The sequence below is a fragment of the Dromiciops gliroides genome, chromosome 3 (assembly GCF_019393635.1).
Source record: "Dromiciops gliroides isolate mDroGli1 chromosome 3, mDroGli1.pri, whole genome shotgun sequence".
Taxonomy (NCBI): Eukaryota; Metazoa; Chordata; class Mammalia; order Microbiotheria; family Microbiotheriidae; genus Dromiciops; species Dromiciops gliroides.
Genome location: NC_057863.1, coordinates 536,238,369 through 536,255,641, shown reverse-complemented (window position 1 = coordinate 536,255,641; position 17,273 = coordinate 536,238,369). Strand labels below are relative to the sequence as shown.

General features: G+C 43.6%; 1 protein-coding gene across 1 annotated transcript in view; it reads left to right on the top strand.

The window, feature by feature from the left end:
• Nucleotides 1-2,446: 2,446 nt before the first annotated feature.
• DRD2 (dopamine receptor D2) overlaps nucleotides 2,447-17,273 on the top strand; it is a 100,150-nt gene continuing 85,323 nt past the window's right edge. The window contains 1 exon segment of the mRNA XM_043995531.1: nucleotides 2,447-2,783. The gene's annotated coding sequence lies outside the window, so the exon portion shown is untranslated.

The following is a 17,273-nucleotide window of genomic DNA, read 5'->3' as shown; positions in this document are numbered from 1 at the left end:
CCTTCTCTTGGTGGAACTAGGACAGGGAAAGAGGGGCAGCCGGCCCCAGGGTATGCCACAGAAGTAGGTCTTGGAGACTGAGCAGAGAGGCACCTCAGATTGATCTAATTCAATAAGCATTTATTTAGCTTCTCTTCTAGGCAAGTCAGTGTGATATATATTGTCTGCCACCCCCACCCTCCCCAACACTGATTTCACATACTCCAAGTGTGCAGGTCTAAGAACTTATCCTGGGTACCCAGAAGAGTTATTTGTTCATCTACTCTCTTCTCTCCTTGGCTACCCAATGCTTTTTCTTTGTTTGAATGAGTTACATTCTTCTGCCCCCTTCTATCTCTATTTTCTACCCTACCACTCTCCATTCCAATTTTTCTAATGAGAAATATTAGTATTGCACACAACATTTCCATCAGGCATCAGGAAGAACTTCCCTGCATTTAGGTTATGAAACATTGAGTCTTCCAATGTAACTATGGCATTTTCCTTAGGGAGTTTAAAAAATTATAAAATGTCAGAACTGTATAGCATCACAGAGTTCATCTGCTTTAATCCCCTTATTTTATATATGACTAAACTGAGGTACAGAGAAAGAAAGTGACTTGCCTATGATCATGCAGCAAGTTAGTGTCTCAACTCAGGCCTCCTGCTTTCCAGTCCAATGTTCTTTTCTCCAGGTTGTCTCTCTTTGGAAGAGACAACCCTTTCCCTTTCCCTCCCATATGATTCAGTTAAGGACAGCCTTGCCCAGAAGGAGGGGAAGGGAATGAATGACCTCCAAAAGGCTCTGACAACCTCAGAAGTTAAGGATTCTCCAGCTTTCCCTAGCCCCTTCATGGCTGCAGATGTTTCCCACCATCAGTCACTCAGAGCATCTGTTTGCTTTGAAGCTTGTTCAAGACTGAGGCATTTGCTAATTGAAAACTAAAATATCCATCCATCTCACTCACTGCCAATAGGAAACCCAGTCAGTCATGCTGCATTAAACTAAAATTCAGAGCACTGTGCCCCTAGGTTTTGAGGGCTGATAGAGGTCATATGGTTTAAACATCTTCCTCCCTTCCAGGAAGATTATTCCTCCCTTTCTCCCTCCCTCCCTCCCCTGCCCCCCAGCCTCAAACAAGTTAGATTTTTCTCATATTCTTAAAGCACCAGAACCTTTCTTCCTCACAGAGACGTGGAAGCACTTTGTTGGTAGGGTGCCAGTATCCTCATCCCCTTCCATATTCATATAAGAAAGAATTTCCCAAGTGGCCAGAGCTCTGTAGCTCTGGTATGAGACTGTAGAATGAAGACAGAGGGTGGGTTGGGGGAGAGAATCTATATACTATTCTTTCTGAAGAACCTTAAATATCTTTTATTTGGGGGCTAACCTTTCCTTTAAGCTCTCAGACAAGAAAGGACAGGAGATAGCCTAAGGATCACGTTCTCATTTACAATGGGAATCCCTGTTAAGGCTTAGATAACTTTGCCTCAGTAGATCTTGGGTGTTCCAGGTGACAGGACTGGAGGGGAAGGGAAACGTGGCTTCAACCTGTCCCAATTTATGACAAAGCTGAGCCTGGAACCAAGACTTCAAGATTTAAAATTTCCATTTTCTTCCCACTCCACCCCCAACGCCGTGCAGCCCTCTCCTTCAGCAAGGGCTAACTTGCTTGAACTGGGGGTAGTAGAGACCCAGACAGAAGCAAAACCTAAGGAGAGGGAGCCCCTGCTGCCCTCCTCGGAAACCCCATTACTTGAGCTCTGGTTCTCTTCCCTCTCTCCTCGCACCCCCACTCCGCTCCCCATGGATGAGTTTCATCTTAGGGACTTTATTAACACACTTCATCACTGGCTCCAGGAAAGGAAACCACAGAATTGGGGAGGAAACTGGCCCGAGTGTCCAAGGGGGACTGGGCATATGGTACTACAGGGGTGTGTTGGAAGGAGTCTGTGGAAACGGGGCCCAAATTCGGTCTAGGCTTAGGGCAAAGGCTCCTCCTGGGGATCTATTACCCTGCTCTCCACAATCCACAATCTGTGAAGGCTGTCTCTGCCTATCCCTCGAGGGGTCTGCATCTTCTTTGCCGGATAGGTCCTAAGAGTTCGAAAGAAATTCGAAGGGACTGGGAGGTGTGCTGGACCTCAGGGGCTCACTTAGCAGGCGGAGCTGAGCTTCTGTGTGAGCCAGAAGAGGGATCCAGAAGGCGACGGACAAGGGACAGGGGCGGTGCCTGGGGGCTGGAGACGCTCTCTGCTGAGACAGCCCCGCCCCCCGGCCCCAGCCCCGCCCTTCCCGATTCTCGGAGCTGTCCAAGCTCAGTGCTGGAGCCGACGCCTCCTGCGCGCAACTCGCTATCTCTCCCGCGCTGTCCCCGCGCCCTCCCGCGCTAATTACTCGTCCACCATCGCTCCGCCCCACTACATTCTGCTTTTCCCCGCCCTACCCCACCCTACCCCCATCCCACCCCTGGGCTCTGTCCACTCCTCCCCCGCGTGGGGGGGGACCTGAGTCGGCTGTCTGGCCAGCGGTCTGGGACCTCGAGCTGTGCTTCAGGGGCAGGTAGCCTCGGGTCAGGAGCCGGGGATCTCAGCAGTCCCGCTTCCTGAGCCCGGCTCCCCTACTCCCCGGCCATCTGAGAACTGCGGGAGCCCAAAGAGGCGCCCCAGGACAGCGGCAAGAACGGCCGCAGGAGCTTCTCTTGGACACTGCTGAAAGAAGCCGTCACGCGTGGATGCGGCGGGAGCCCAGAGACTCGTGTAGCCGGCGCCGCTTTTGCCCTCGGGCGCCCTATGGCTTGAAGGTTAGAATTGGGTCTAAGGTCTGGGTTCCGGGAGGGAGGCGGCCAGCGCGGCCAGACTCAGACCTTGGGAACTATAAGTCAGGTTTCGCAGAGAGAGGGCTGGAGTTTTTCTCTTGGAGGGAATGGCGTACTTGAAAGGCAGAACTTTGGCGAGCGCCCGCTCCGGCCTGGGGTCCCAGTGACCCGTGGTGCCCCCTCGGAGCTCTGTGCTTTTCATAGCACCCCTCTTTGTATGAGCCTAGTCGGAGCTCAGGGCTGGGGCAGGAGCTTCGCCAGAAGAGCATCCTCCCGAAAACAGAGGAGGCTCTGGCTGGGCACTCGCCAGAGCGAAGTGGGCTGGACCAGTCACTCGCTGACAGTCATCTGGACTGTTTTCTCTCTCCCTCGGCGCCTTAAACAGGTTCCCTCGGGTGACAGAGTTTGGAATCTAGTGGCGACCAGACCAGGCTTGGGGACGAAGGTTCCACACTCTCCGTAGCTCTCTTCGATCTCAGTAGGAGCCCCAGTCAGGGACCCCGCCGTGCGTCCCTCACCCCAGGAGGTGGCCAGAGTCAGGGATAGGCTGTGAAGGCGCCGAAAACCAGGTGAAGTAAACAGAATAGGGAGAGGAGAAGTGGCCCTAAATCGACAAGTAAGGATCCTAAGGAGTCAGTGTGGACACTACCCTGCTTTAAACCGTTTTTCAATGAGGACCCCAGCCTGGGACCTGAGTTCGGGCTGCTCGAGTTGTGGAATGGGTGACCATTAAGATAGGTTGTTCCTAGTAACTCAGCATTCATTCGTATGTACTGAGGCCTCTTCTTCACCCCCTTTCTCTCTTCTCTCTCTGACTCTCAGCCAATCTCTCTGTCGTTTTGTTTCTGTCTCTCTATGTTGCGCTGTCTCTCTGCTCACCAGATTTCCACCACCACTCCATCCCCTATCCCATTTCATCAGTCCCCTTCAGGTCCTTTCTTCGTTCGTTTCGTCCAGCTTCCTCAATTATCTTTTTGTTAGAGGCAGCGATTGGGTGGGCTCCCAGCTCCAGAATGGAAAAGAGGCCCTGATTAGGGTTTGTATGGAGGAGGTGGGGGAGCATTTTCCGGGCAACAAAGAGGTTTAGATAAATTGAGGAAATCTCACACCTTATCTGCTCTGAGATAGACCTATGCAGGAAAAGATGAGATCTAATGTGAGAGGATGCATGCACGCACACGTTAGCCCTGATATTCATATATAAGACAATTCAGTACTCTGAAGAATGAGTTAGAATGAGTTTCTAGTTATTGCTTATAGAAAAGCTACTCTAACGCAGTCAATGTTCCCAGTGGCTTCTCTTAGAGATAGGGACTGGGGGTTTCTGAAGGTGGATTGTGCTAGGTGGCTCTCTCCTAGTACCTCAACAGATCCCAAGGTACTGAAGGCTCCATATTAGATGTCCAATCTGAGGAACCACAGTGGTTTTCAGACCCACCTCACTCTCAAGGTTCTGGATGTCCACTGAGACTGCACATTTCTATGGAAGTAGTTGTGCTTCCACTGAATTCATCCTGTAACATTAGGGTGAGATGAAAAAATAAGAAATCATCGTTAGGCTCATATACTTGTTGCTGCCATTTGGCAATTGGAGGGAGGGAATGACATGGTAGTAAAGGTGAAGGGAGATTAAAAGGACAACACATAAACCAGCTTTTTGCCTCTCTCCCCTATCCTTTTGCTTATCCACTTTGGGTCCAGCATTCCATCTGTCCTCCCAGGACCTTGGTGCTTCACTGAACCCAGGTTTTTGCATGGTGAGAGACTCTGGAGTGAATGACCTTGAGCTAAGCATTTGTAGTTCAGAAATCCCTTCCTTGTCTATTTGAAGAAAGCCATGCTCTTCCTTCCTCTTCCTTTTTCACGTGGAAAAGAGGATGTGGAGAAGTGAATCAGAGGCATAAGATTTGCCTGATTTTTATAAAGTGGAAAGGTCTAATGAACTGGTTATACTAGAATTTCTTAGGTTAAAAGAAAAATTAAGACATTAATTGATCTACACTCTACTCCCTACAGAAAGGCATTTTCACTTCTCCAGATGGGAAGGAATTGGGGTAAGGACCACCAGCTCAGAGCTTCTTCTGGGAAGAAGGACAATATTCCCCAAACATTGTTCCCAAGCATACTGTTGGGTTTCTCTTCCTTCCTAAACATGCCCTTCTTCAACTCCAAGATTTTACCCATATAACTTCAGAAGTTCCAACCTTTGTGCTTATTTCTCTTTTGGGGTTCCTTCTCACCATCCTCCCCTTTAGAATTAGTGCCAATTTTCTTTCCCTCAAGGTCTGATAAACTAACCTTTCCTGAAATTCTGAGGAGTGATTAGTTCAGGCTTACAGAGCATCATGCTCCCCAGAGAGGCTGTGCAGCTCATGCCTGGTTGTCAGTGAGTGCTTTTACTGTATTGATTTAATTCTTCCTACACTATAGTCTGGGGAGATTCTAAGGAGGTTGACAAGGCTGGTAACAATGCTTGTGGGCTAGTCTATCTTCTATCCCTATCTGCAAGGTTGAGTTTTTCTGTATAGAAAGTATAAATCTAAAGTAATGGATGGTGGCAAGGACTTGAATTTGACAGAAAGTTTCTAGCCTTTTGGGATATTATCATTAATGGGGAGGACATAATACCTCACTGAAACATGGCTACATATTCCAATGAATGCAAGCAGGGATGCTCTCTGATCACCATTCTCTGGGCAAGTCATTGGGTTAGGAGAGGAGGGTTCAGCCTTTTAGCAGTTTCCATCTGATCTGCATTTTAAAGTAGAATCTATGCATAAGAGAAAAGGGTAGAATACAGGACCTGGTGGGGTGTGGGTGTGGGAAAGAGAGGTTGGGCAGGACTTTTGTGCTCCAATCTTGTCTTTGTCACTCACACTTTCCTTCCCTTCCCCCTCAGTTTTCCCATTTCTGGTTGCTTAATATGTATACAATATCTGTAGTTGAAAGTGCTTTTGTCTCTGAGGAAAACAGGAGAGTGAGAGACTTGAGGTTTCCCAATGTAGAGTCAATTAGGTATTGAAGATCAGGAGACCCCAAGATATAGGCACTGCTGTTGCCATGTATCGTGTAGTACTTGTTGGGAGGGTATCACCCCTTTGAGAGAGGGCTTTGGTGTGCCTCAGACACCATGCCTCCCAGATAAGTCAAGTATCTCTGCAACCTCTAGTGGACGGACCAAGTAGTTTACAGAGCTATGAATCAATAAGCATTTATTAAATGCTTACTATGTGTCAGGCACTGTGTTAAGTATGGGGAGGATACAAAGGACAGGCAAAAAATGGTCCCTATCCTCAAGGAGTTTCCTTTCCAGTGGGGGAGACAATATATAAATAAATAAGTGCTTACAAGATACAGAGTAGGTAGAAGGGAACATAGGGAGTCTAGATCAAGTGACTGGGGTCTGATGCTTAACCGGGTGAATTTCCTTCAGGTAACAACTCAAATTGCCATTTTGAATTGCCAGATCCATTCAGAGATTATTTAGTCCATTCTACTGACTCTAGGCAGGTTCCTTTCCTATTCCAGGATAAACCTTCTTCTATTCTTGAAGTCCTCCCAAGAAGGAAATGGCAGTCTTCCTCGGTCCACTACTGCAGTACCTTGCACTCCTGAACCGCCTCTGACAGAGATCTCCAGGTTGCTTGAGTGTGGGTTCAGAGACCAAAGGGTCTATAAGCTAACCTATAAGCTTGGTTTCATAACTGAAATCTCTCCCAGCCCTGGCAATATCTAGAAACCACAACTAGGACGGACAGCCCCTTGCATGCTTGGGCCACAGTCATCATTTGGGAGTCCCTTATGTGATTTTGATTTTAGCCTGGGTGTCTCTTAACCCTTGGAGAAAAACTGGCAGATCTGGCTCCATGATTATATATAAGCACTCCATCTCTCTGAGATGCTAAATGGACTCACTAAGCATGTGGAAGTAGCTTGCTTCCTGTTTCTAGATGGTAGACTGATATTAATTATCTCCAGTCTTTTTAATTACTTTAATAGTGATGGAATCCAGAGTCAGCACACCCCTGCATCTTCCCTTCCCCCATCTTCAATGTAATCGAAGACTTCTTTTTTATTTTTTGTAAGAGATTCATATTATCTAAATTCATGGGCTTGGAAAATAGCTTGATTGTTGTGTCAGTACATGTGGGTGGTGGAGTAAAACCAAAAGATTCAACCACTCTTTTTTTGCCTCCGTTTAGGTCCAGGAAAAGGACAAATGTTTACCCTTCTGTACTCTCAAACTTTCTCTCACCATGCCCCTATCCATTTTTCTGACAAGTGGGACTACATCAAGGCTGATGAAATTAAAGAATCACACTTCCCACCCCACATCCCCCCAAAGAAGACTCAGCTCCTTTCTTCCAGGGAGATTGTAAAGCACTCATTCTCTTATCAAAGAATGAGTGCATCCTCTGCCTGTTCCCTCTTCCCAACCTCTAACTGGCTAGGTTACTCAGGGTGAAGCCAGAAGTAGAGAATTTGGGGCTGGGACCACATTGCTGGTATCTGATGGAAACTACAGGCATTTTCTGCCTAACTACATATGTTAGCTCTGAAAAAATATGTTGACACACAAAACAACATTACAGGGAACAGTTCATTCAGTAAGAGCAATGTTACAGCTAAGTCTTTCAATGTCATGAAGAAGCTTGGTTATAATTTTAGTGACTTTAACTAGGAAAGGATAGCATAGGTTAGTCTGTGTTTCCAACTGGGGTTAGATCCTGGGAAACCACTGAAAGGCTTTGGGGGAAGAAGTGGCTAAGTGGGTGAGAGAGAGGATAAAGGAGTGGGTTCTCAGTACATTTTGTCATTAAATATACAGAGTATGCAAATTAACAGAAAAGTCGGCTTTAAAATACAATGTCAGCAATTTGGGGGTAACTGGAAGGTACTAATGGGGAACTTGACTTCTCCCAGAAGGAGATAGGAAATTTCCCTGATTTCCTTCCACAAAAGGGAGAAAAGGTAAAAGGAGGAGAAGTGAGGGCAATTAGATGTACATGTATCTAAGTGGCATCAGCCAGAACCTGGAGAGGGGCTGGAAAGTGATCTCAGGATATGAGCACCCCCCGCCCCCGACCCAAGGGCCCTATCATCAAGCAGGGGCTGTGTCTGCTTTCGAGTCCTGTTTAATGCCTGGTGTGTTTTTGCTTATTATTAAATAGCAACCATGGCCCCAAATGACGGCTCCCCTGCAGATGTCTGGGAGCTGCAGGCTCAGTGAGGCTCGCCTGTCATTGGGCTTCTCCTCATTGTGCGTGCCTTACGCTGTTTCCATTGCCGAGTGTTTGTTATTGTTTGTGCTCTAAGTGGCCCAGCAGGGGAAAAGCATTAGAAATGAAATTATTTTTGTTACACGCTATATAATTGCATCTTCCTCCTTCCTGTTACCCTAGGCAGCAGCCTCACCAGCAATTCCCTGGGAATCCTTGGTCTGTGAGGAAAAGGTGGGTCATATCTTGGAAAAGATTAGATGACCCCTATAATAATGGCTTCAATTTATAGGTTTTAAAATTTTGAAAGTACTTTCATTGAAATTACTTTGTGAGGTAGTTCGTAAAATCATTATCATTCCTATTTCAAGTATAAGAAAACTGAGTCCCAAAGAGATGAAGTGACCTGTCCATGATCATACAGCTGGTAAATAGCTGGAATGTAGGTCTAAGTCCAGCATTCCTTCTTTGGCATCACACTGCCTAAAGGCTGCCCGACCTATTCATAGCCTCTTCTTCCTTCATAGTTGATCCAAGCAGGTACAAAAGGGAGGGTTAGATGAAAAGAGAAGAAATAAAATAAAACTGAATTCCATGAGATAAAGAAATCAGAGAATTTTCATCTGATGTAAGAGATCATGCAGGAGGATGCTTTAGCTGACTTCCTAAAGCACCTTAGAACCTTGGAATCCTGATTCTAGAACTTATTTTCAAAGGATTTGCCCTGTATTTCAGATATGATACCAATTGAATAAAGTACAGGGAAATGCCCCCTAATTCATGATGAAGACAAAAGAATAGACAAGATCAATTAAGCAATCTAGAAACAATTAACAATGAATCAAATAGCATTTATTAAGTTCCTACTATTTGCTGATTCACTTTACATGAAATAGAGTCCCATCCTTGGGTGTTACATTTTCTCTCAGTTCCTAACTGCTAGGGGAAGGGGCTATAGACTTATTGATGCTTATGATACTCTATTAGGTTAATAGGACTCAGAGTGTGAAGGAACCATGGGGATTATCCTAACACCTCATTTTTTTTACAGATGAAGGAACCAAGCCTGGTAAAATGACTTGCCCAAAGTCATAGAGCTAAGACTTGAGCTTGCATCCACTGACTTGAATTCTTATTTATTTAACTGTTAAATCTTGGCTCCTGTGACTTTTTTCAGGTCATATTGAGTGAAAGGAACTGGTGAGTTCCAGAGGGTGAGATCCAGTTGCCCAGGCTTCTCCCAAACTGAGTATCACTTTTGAACAGTACAAGAAGGCAATCTGCTCCATTTCTATCTCCAACATTAGACTTACAGGCATATGAGTGTGAGGGAAGAGGGTCGATTTGGGCACATCATAGGAGCAGAACTGAGTGTTGGAGAGGCAGCATGGTTTAATGAGTTTCATTTGGTTTAAGAGTTTAAGAGCATGCAGTAGAAATATGGCAACATGGGTTTTATTTCTGGTTCTGTCACTAACTAGGTATGTGATCTTAGACAAGGCACTTCTCTCTTCTGGGTAAAATGGAGGGGGAGGAGTTCATTAGATACTCTTCATGGTCTCTTTCAGTTCTAACATTATACCTTTCGTAGGATGGTAGCTTTAGAACCAAAAGGGATCTCAGAAGTCACCTTATCCAATCCCCTCCTTTAGGTGAGGAAGCTCAGGTTCCAAGAGAAGGGATTTGGCCAAGATCACAGAGGTTAATAGCAATGCTGCCAATTCAAACTCAGGTCCTCTGACTCCAAATCCAGAATTCTTTCCACTGTGGCACAATATAGGTGAGAACAAATGGATGGACCTCCTTTGTGAACACAGTGGACTCCAACAGGATAACCTAGGACTTCTATTAAAAAAAAATCCTGCAATGAGTTGGAATGTCTCCTTTCTCATCCCGTTGGAGCCTGCAGTGAACGGTATCCTTTGAGGAAATCACAGGCTTGATCTTTCAGAATCCATATTGACCAAAATCATATTATTAATTATGTGATGCAATTAATCACAGATTAATCATAATCATATTACAGTAATAATTTCTTAAATAGCTGGAATGGCAGAACTGGAAATACTTTAGAAATCACCTAGACCAGCCCCATCATTTTACAGAAGGGAAACTGATGTGCAGGGAAGAATTGTTGGTTGGCCAAGGTCATACAAAATAGAGAGTGATAGGGCCAGTGGCAAGTGTTCAAATAAGAAATAAAGGATTCTCAGAATGGAAAGCCCAAGGCTGATGCCTACCTGATTGCAAAGCACACCAAGAGGAGGTTGATTAGAGGTGGTTGTTTTTATGACATCATCCTCATCCTTCAGTTACTTCAAGTCCAACTTTTCCTTGTTTTCCCTCATACCTAGCACCAAACTGATGGGCATTCCTTTATCCATTCACTCATCCCCTTGAAAGCCATTTTGAATTCAATGGAACTATATTCTATTTAGGTAAAAAGAAACAATTTTTGCTGATATGATCCTTCCTCAGGGAGGCCATTTCCTTACAACCAATTATAACCAATTAAGCCAACTAGTGACAGGAAGGACATCTTCCTCTGGCCTCCTGACCATTTCCTCCCTGACACTAGCTTGTCCCCTGTTATTCAGTTCTTGAATAGTTGGTTAATTTGTTGTGGTGACAGAGAGAAGCATGTGACTTAGTAACTAGAAATTCAAGTCCCAAGCTAGTGGGGTACAGGATACTCCAACAAGGATTTATATCGCATGTTTACCTTGCCTTGAGTAAGGTAAATATACCATTTCTTCAATACCTAGTGACAAATAGAACATAAGAAATGTCATTTGAAGTCAGGCTCATTTGGCTCCATCCCATATAAGTTATGGGAGAGTCCAGTGGATGGCATCATCCTTGGGACTTTAGAGATGTCCCCCAAATTTCTCTCTCTTCTCCTTAATAACTTACTATGGAAAAATAACTTACCAGTTATTCCCTAGGAATTGATTTCAGGCCTTCTTGAACTCATTCTTTTGGTCTTTACCACCTTATTAGAATATACTCGCCCTTCTATGTAAAGTACATACTCTTTTTGTTCCTTAAACTATCCCATTTAAGCATCAAAAGGTGCCCTATAATTATACTATTCTGGGATTTGTAGCTCATGATTTTATGACTTTCAGTCCTGGTCTGTCTCAATTGTCACCACTCCAGGCTGAAGAGACCTCTTCACTTCAGGGCTACACAGAAGCCACAACTTGACATTATCCCTTTCCCCTCTTCCCTGCTATTGTAACTATTTTATAACAGAAGGTATTCAACTTGTTGAATAAATGAAGGAATAAATGAGTGGTGACTTGCCTCATAGTATCAACATTTCCTCTTTCCTTTCCCAGCACTGGGCAAAACAGGGTAGCCAGTACTGTCATTGTCCTATGGACCCGTGACCTATGACTAAGTCCTTTTGAGAGCTCTGTGTACAGTAGAAAATCACTTTCATTTCTTTTCTTTTGCAGGGCAATGGGGGTTAAGTGACTTGCCCAGGGTCACATAGCTAGTAAGTATCAAGTGTCTGAGGCCAGAATCTAGGGCTGGTGCATTATCCACTGAGCCACCTAGCTGCCCCCACTTTCATTTCTTAATGCTTAATTTAAAATCATAGTGGAAGACATAGAGGTACATAGATGGCAGTTCACTGGTCCTCCTGATGGTCAGATGGGGTCAGCTAGATTCTAAATGGCTCCTGAATTGGCTGTTGGAATTGGCCAACCTCAAACAGGAATGGCTACATTATTATATTATTACTACATGGGTTTGTTCAAGTTTCATTACAACAAACATAATGATCTTAGGTGGACCCAGATTTAGGCATGCATACATATGGGAAAATGGATTTAGGGAAAGACAGAAAAGAAATCACATAAATATGTGTTCGTATTAATTGGACCCCAGACCAATGGAGCTAAGAGCAAGATTTGAGTGGATAGGCTTTGAAGAGTCACATGGTTCAAGTTATTTGGAGCTAAAGCCTGGAGATCAGAAATCTGGATTAGACCTTGACTTAAAGTGCATGGCTAAGAGGGATTCCACCCTTGGCTGCCTTGAGAAATGAGAGTTAACAACCTTAACACTTTCTGTTTCCCTAAGGACTCAGCACTACAAATAGAGAAACACTTAAAATCAAGGAGAAACTATCTACGAGTTGCATAAGGTCCAGTCTTGCCAGGAGCTGAGGGAAGGGATGGGATGATCTTTTCCAGTAACTTTATTCCTCTTTTTTTTTGGCTTGAAGGAAATAGAAATGATTTCACATGAAGAAAAACAAGGCATGGTCTGGCTTCCTAAGAATACACAAAGTACTATTATTCTCCCTATTTAATAGATGAGGAAATTGAAAGTGAGGGAAGTTCAGTGACTTGCTTGGGATCCCACAGACAGTCAGTGTATGAATTAGGATTTTAACATATACATACTGAAGATTGTCCCCAAAATCTTAATGCATTTTTAAGCTGTTAAGTTTTATTTTTTGAATTTTAATTTTTTGCGGGGCAAAAAACTTACATATAGTAAGTGTCAAGTGTCTGAGGCTGGATTTGAACTCAGGTCCCCCTGAATCCAGGGTTAGTGCTTTATCCACCTAGCTGCCCCCAGCTATTAAGTTATTCAAGCTTAAAACTGCACTAGGACTTTTGGAATTCCTTGTATATGAACAAACAAGATATTAAAACTGAGATTGAGAAAGTTTAGGTAACTTGTCTCGGGGCACACAACTGATGAGCGCCTAGGGTGGAATTTGAACCTACAATGTATTTTTGGTTCAATGCTTTAGCCACTGTGATATGCTGTTTCTCTGGATTTTCAAAAGGTATAAAGAGTTTATGGGAAACCCAAGTTGTAATGAGTAGACTTGGCTGTGATAAGAGAGAAGAACTTATTCCCACCCCCACTCCCAAAGAAAAGCACTTTGCTTTATTCCTTTTTTCTAGGGGTGGATGTTAGTGAGAGAACAGAAAATTTTACATAGGTATCTATTATATTATATGACCTGAACCAAGTCATTTTAAAATGTGTATCCACATGACTAATGTATTTGTTCACTATAGGGGAGGGGACCTTTTTTGTGATGAGGAACAGTTTTCATCCAGCCTTACAAGTAGGATAATTAGATGGATTGCTTTTCTTATTGGTAGAATCAGATCTATGGGTATTTAGATTATAATAATGCCTCTTTTATACTCTTTAAACAATAAACGTTTCAACATGATATCCAGAAGAGGAGCTAAGAAAATAGAATTTTGAGATGTGGATTTTTATAACAGTGGACAGCAAAGGGGAAAAAAGATGAGTTGTGAATGCTCTTTTGTTTAAAAAGTAACTGCTGAGTAGAAGTCAGTAAGCAGGGGCTGCTAGGTGACACAGTAAATAGAACACCAGCCCTGGAGTCAGAAGGACCTGAGTTCAAATCCAGCCTCAGACACTTGACACTAGCTGTGTGACCCTGGGCAAGTGACTTAACCCCAATTGCCCCAAAGAAGAAGAAGAAGAAGAAGAAGAAGAAGAAGAAGAAGAAGAAGAAGTCAGTAAACATAGAAAACCAAAGAAGGAAATGGGCTGGATTCAATCTTAATAGAGTTATCCTTCCTCTCTTTCATTAATTCTATCAGGTAGGTAAGTACCGGTGACTAGAGTTCTAGAATGGGAGGCAAGAAGACTTGCGTTCAAATCCTGCCTCAGACACATCCTTGGCTTATATAACCTAAGCCAAGTCATTTAATACCTCTCAGCTTTGATTTCCTTGTCTGTGAAATGCATGTAATAATAGGAACTATTCTCTAGGGCTAATGGGATATTCGAATGAGATAATTCAGTTTAAGTACAATGATTATTTATTGACCAGCAACCCAATTCTTGGGTTATGATCCATTTTGCATCTATTTCAATACCAGTCCATTCTGATGTCTCTGGTGTACTACGGTTTCCTCAGGCTCTCCCGACCTTACTAGGAAGAAAGACTCCCCCTACTCCACCTGCCTTTCTTTCCCTTTAATTATTTTCAACAGAGGATGAATTTGTCTAAAGGGCTTTAATAATTGGTTTTGGTTTTGGTTTTGTGGGGCAATGAGGGTTAAGTGACTTGCCCAGGGTCACACAGCTAGTAAGTGTCAAGTGTTTGAGGCCGGATTTGAACTCAGGTCCTCCTGAATCCAAGGCCAGTGCTTTATCCACTGTACCACCTAGCTGCCCCCAGGGCTTTAATAATTGTTAAGGTAAAAGAAAACTTCAGAATTAAACCTTATTTAAGAAAATTCAAGTCAAAAAAACCTACAGAATTAAACTCAATTTAAGAAAATTCAAGTCAAGAAAACTACAGAATTAAACTCAATTTAAGAAACCTTTTTTAAAGCATTCCCTCCATGGAAGTCATTTGTCTGGGGATGCACATACAAAGGCAGAAGTGAATAGACCCCTGGGCCTGGAGTCAGGAAGATTTGAGTTCAAATCCTGCCTCAGACATTTATTAGTTGTATGACCCTCAGCAAGTCACTTAACTTAAATCTGCCTCAGTTTACTCAGTTGTAAAATAAGGATAAGCTTAGAGTCTTTTGGGAAGAGGGAGATACAGCGTATACAAAAGCAAGGAAATAGAAAGTAATTTCAAGCAAGAGAGAGTGCTGGGGCTATTAGGAAAGGCCTCACCTAAGAGGCAGCCTCTAAGCTGTGCTTTGTATAAGAAGTAGCCTCTAAGCTGTGCTTTGAAGGTAGTAGCTAAGGCTCCTACAAGGTGGATGTGAGGAGAGATTGCTTTCTAGCCATGGGGGACCACTCTATTGAAGAACTGAAGATGAAATATGTGATGTTATATATGGGGAATAGTTATCAGGGCACTTTGACTGGAACAGAGAGTGCATGAAGGTAAGAAATATGAAGTAAGACTGGAAAGATAGGTGGGAGCCAGACTGTGAAGAGTTTTAATACCAGACTGAGGATTTTGTATTTTTCCTAGAGGCAAGGAAGAAGTATTGAAGATTTTTGAGTAGGGCAATGACATGGACAGATCTGTGCTTTAGGAATATTAATTTGCAGCTATTGGGAGAAGGGGTTGGAAAGGGAAGAGACTGGAAGCAGGGATAATCATTCAAGAGGCTATTGCACAAGTCCAGGTGAGAAGTGATGAACCTCTAAACTAAGAGATTGAGTGAATGTAGAGAAGTGGATAGAGGAGGGAGATGGCAAGGGAACATCAACAGTTATTCCCTGCTGACTGGATAGGGGGACAAACTCAAGTAGTAAGGACCTCTGTGGTACACAACAGGAGTTGAACCTAGTCTAATCCATAAGTGAAAAAGAATCCCCACTAGAACATATCTGATAAGCTGTTATCCAGTCTCTCTTTGAAGATCTCCTGTGAGGGAGAATCTACCATCTCTGGAGGAAAACAGGTGGTGCAAATGTGCATAGTACATAATTGTCAAAGAACAGAGCATCAATCAGTCAGCTGAACATTCATTAAGTGCCTATTATGTGTTAGGCACTGTGCTAAGTGCTGGGGTTACATATTCAAAAATAAAATTACCCTTACCCTCAAGAAGCCTACATTCAACATGTTCAGAGGTTAGTCACAGGATATATACATGATAAATATGAAATGATTGGTGGGAGTCACTAATAATTAAGGGAATCAGGAAAAGCCTGTTGAAGAAAATGTCACTTGAGCTGATGATTGAAGGAATCTGGGTGAGGGGGAGCTGGTATTTCTATCCTAAAATGGTCTGCATTTAAGTCATTGGGCCAGTGGCTAGCCCTACTCCCATCCACCTAGTAACTGGGCCTTTTCAAGTCTCACTCTATCATCCACAAATGCTAGAATTGTCTATCTATTTACACATCAGATATTTTAAATCTAGGGGTATGAGTTGGCAGGGAGGGGGTTGCGGGGTGGGGTGGTTCAGGATAAAAGTCACTTTCTTTGATCACTCCAGAGGGATGTGGTTCTGCCCCATAGTTGGGCAAAGTGACTTAGTTATTCCTTCCCATCAGATGCATATTACACAAAAGACAATCCCAAATAGTGACTAAACATTTTTATCAAAAACAAGAAAGTAATATGGTAATTGGTGAAGCCACACAGATTAACTTAGGCAATAGAATACATAAGACTTAGGAGGGCTCTGTGACAGTGGAGTAAAATGAAATCTTAGCTTAGCTGAGAAGAGAATGATCTCATCCAAATGAGTCCATCCTTAACAGTCTCTGGGGATACTGGCATGGGGAATCAAAAGGCATTTTGGGGTCCCAGCTTTTCCCTACTTGCCTATGGCTCTAACAGGTCTCCCATTCATCTCCCATACTTTCTGCCTCTCTTTTTGTGCTCTCCCAGCCCCTCACCTCCTTCTCTCTCCCAGAAATCTCCTGAGAATCATATGTCCTGGGGCAGCTAGGTGGTGCAGTTAATAAAGCATTGACCTTGGATTCAGGAGGACCTGAGTTCAAATCTGACCTCAGACACTTGACACTTCCTAGCTGTGTGACTTTGGGCAAGTCACTTAACCCTCATTGCCCTGCCAAAAAAAAAAAAGAATCATGTGTCCCATTTCTTGCAAATACACAAGTGTTACAGGGCTATGATTCAGGGGACCACACATCTCACTAGGTAAGGATACATACACACTCAAACACATGTGCTTTCCACTAGAAGTAAGGAAAGACACATTTCTTCATGGGTGCCTCTTGGGAGAACCAAGGAGATAAAACCACAACTTTCCCAGGAGCCAAGAACAATATCTTCAGTTGCCTTGGCTTGCTTGATTTAAGCAATAAATCTCTTCTATTTCTTGCTTTAAGACAGAGTTTTACCTGAGGAGAACTGAAGTAGATTTCCTAGTGTTGGAGTACAGTAGGAGGAGTGGTGATGGTTAGGGAGGGTCTATCACTTGGAAAACAATAGTACTTGAAGACAGTGAGTATATGGGGGAGGGAGAGGAGCCTGAACCAAATATTTGTAAACCCAGAGGAGGGTTACTGCTACCACCAAGGCCAATGCTGTATCTATGGACATGCTTCTCTTTCTTCACCAGGAAGAGATGTTTATTTTTTTTAAACAGGAGTGGGAAACAATTGCTTTGTCCCACTCCCTTAGTGAAACTAAGGCACAGATAAAGAGAGAATGGGAAAAGGGGGAAGAAAAAGAGAGAGCTGAAGGAGAGACAGAAAGGAGCAAAAGACAACAGGGAAAAAAGGAGAGATGATAATAGCTAATATTCATAAAGCACTTTCAATTCAATTAGGCTGACATTTGTTTAAGTACCTGGGA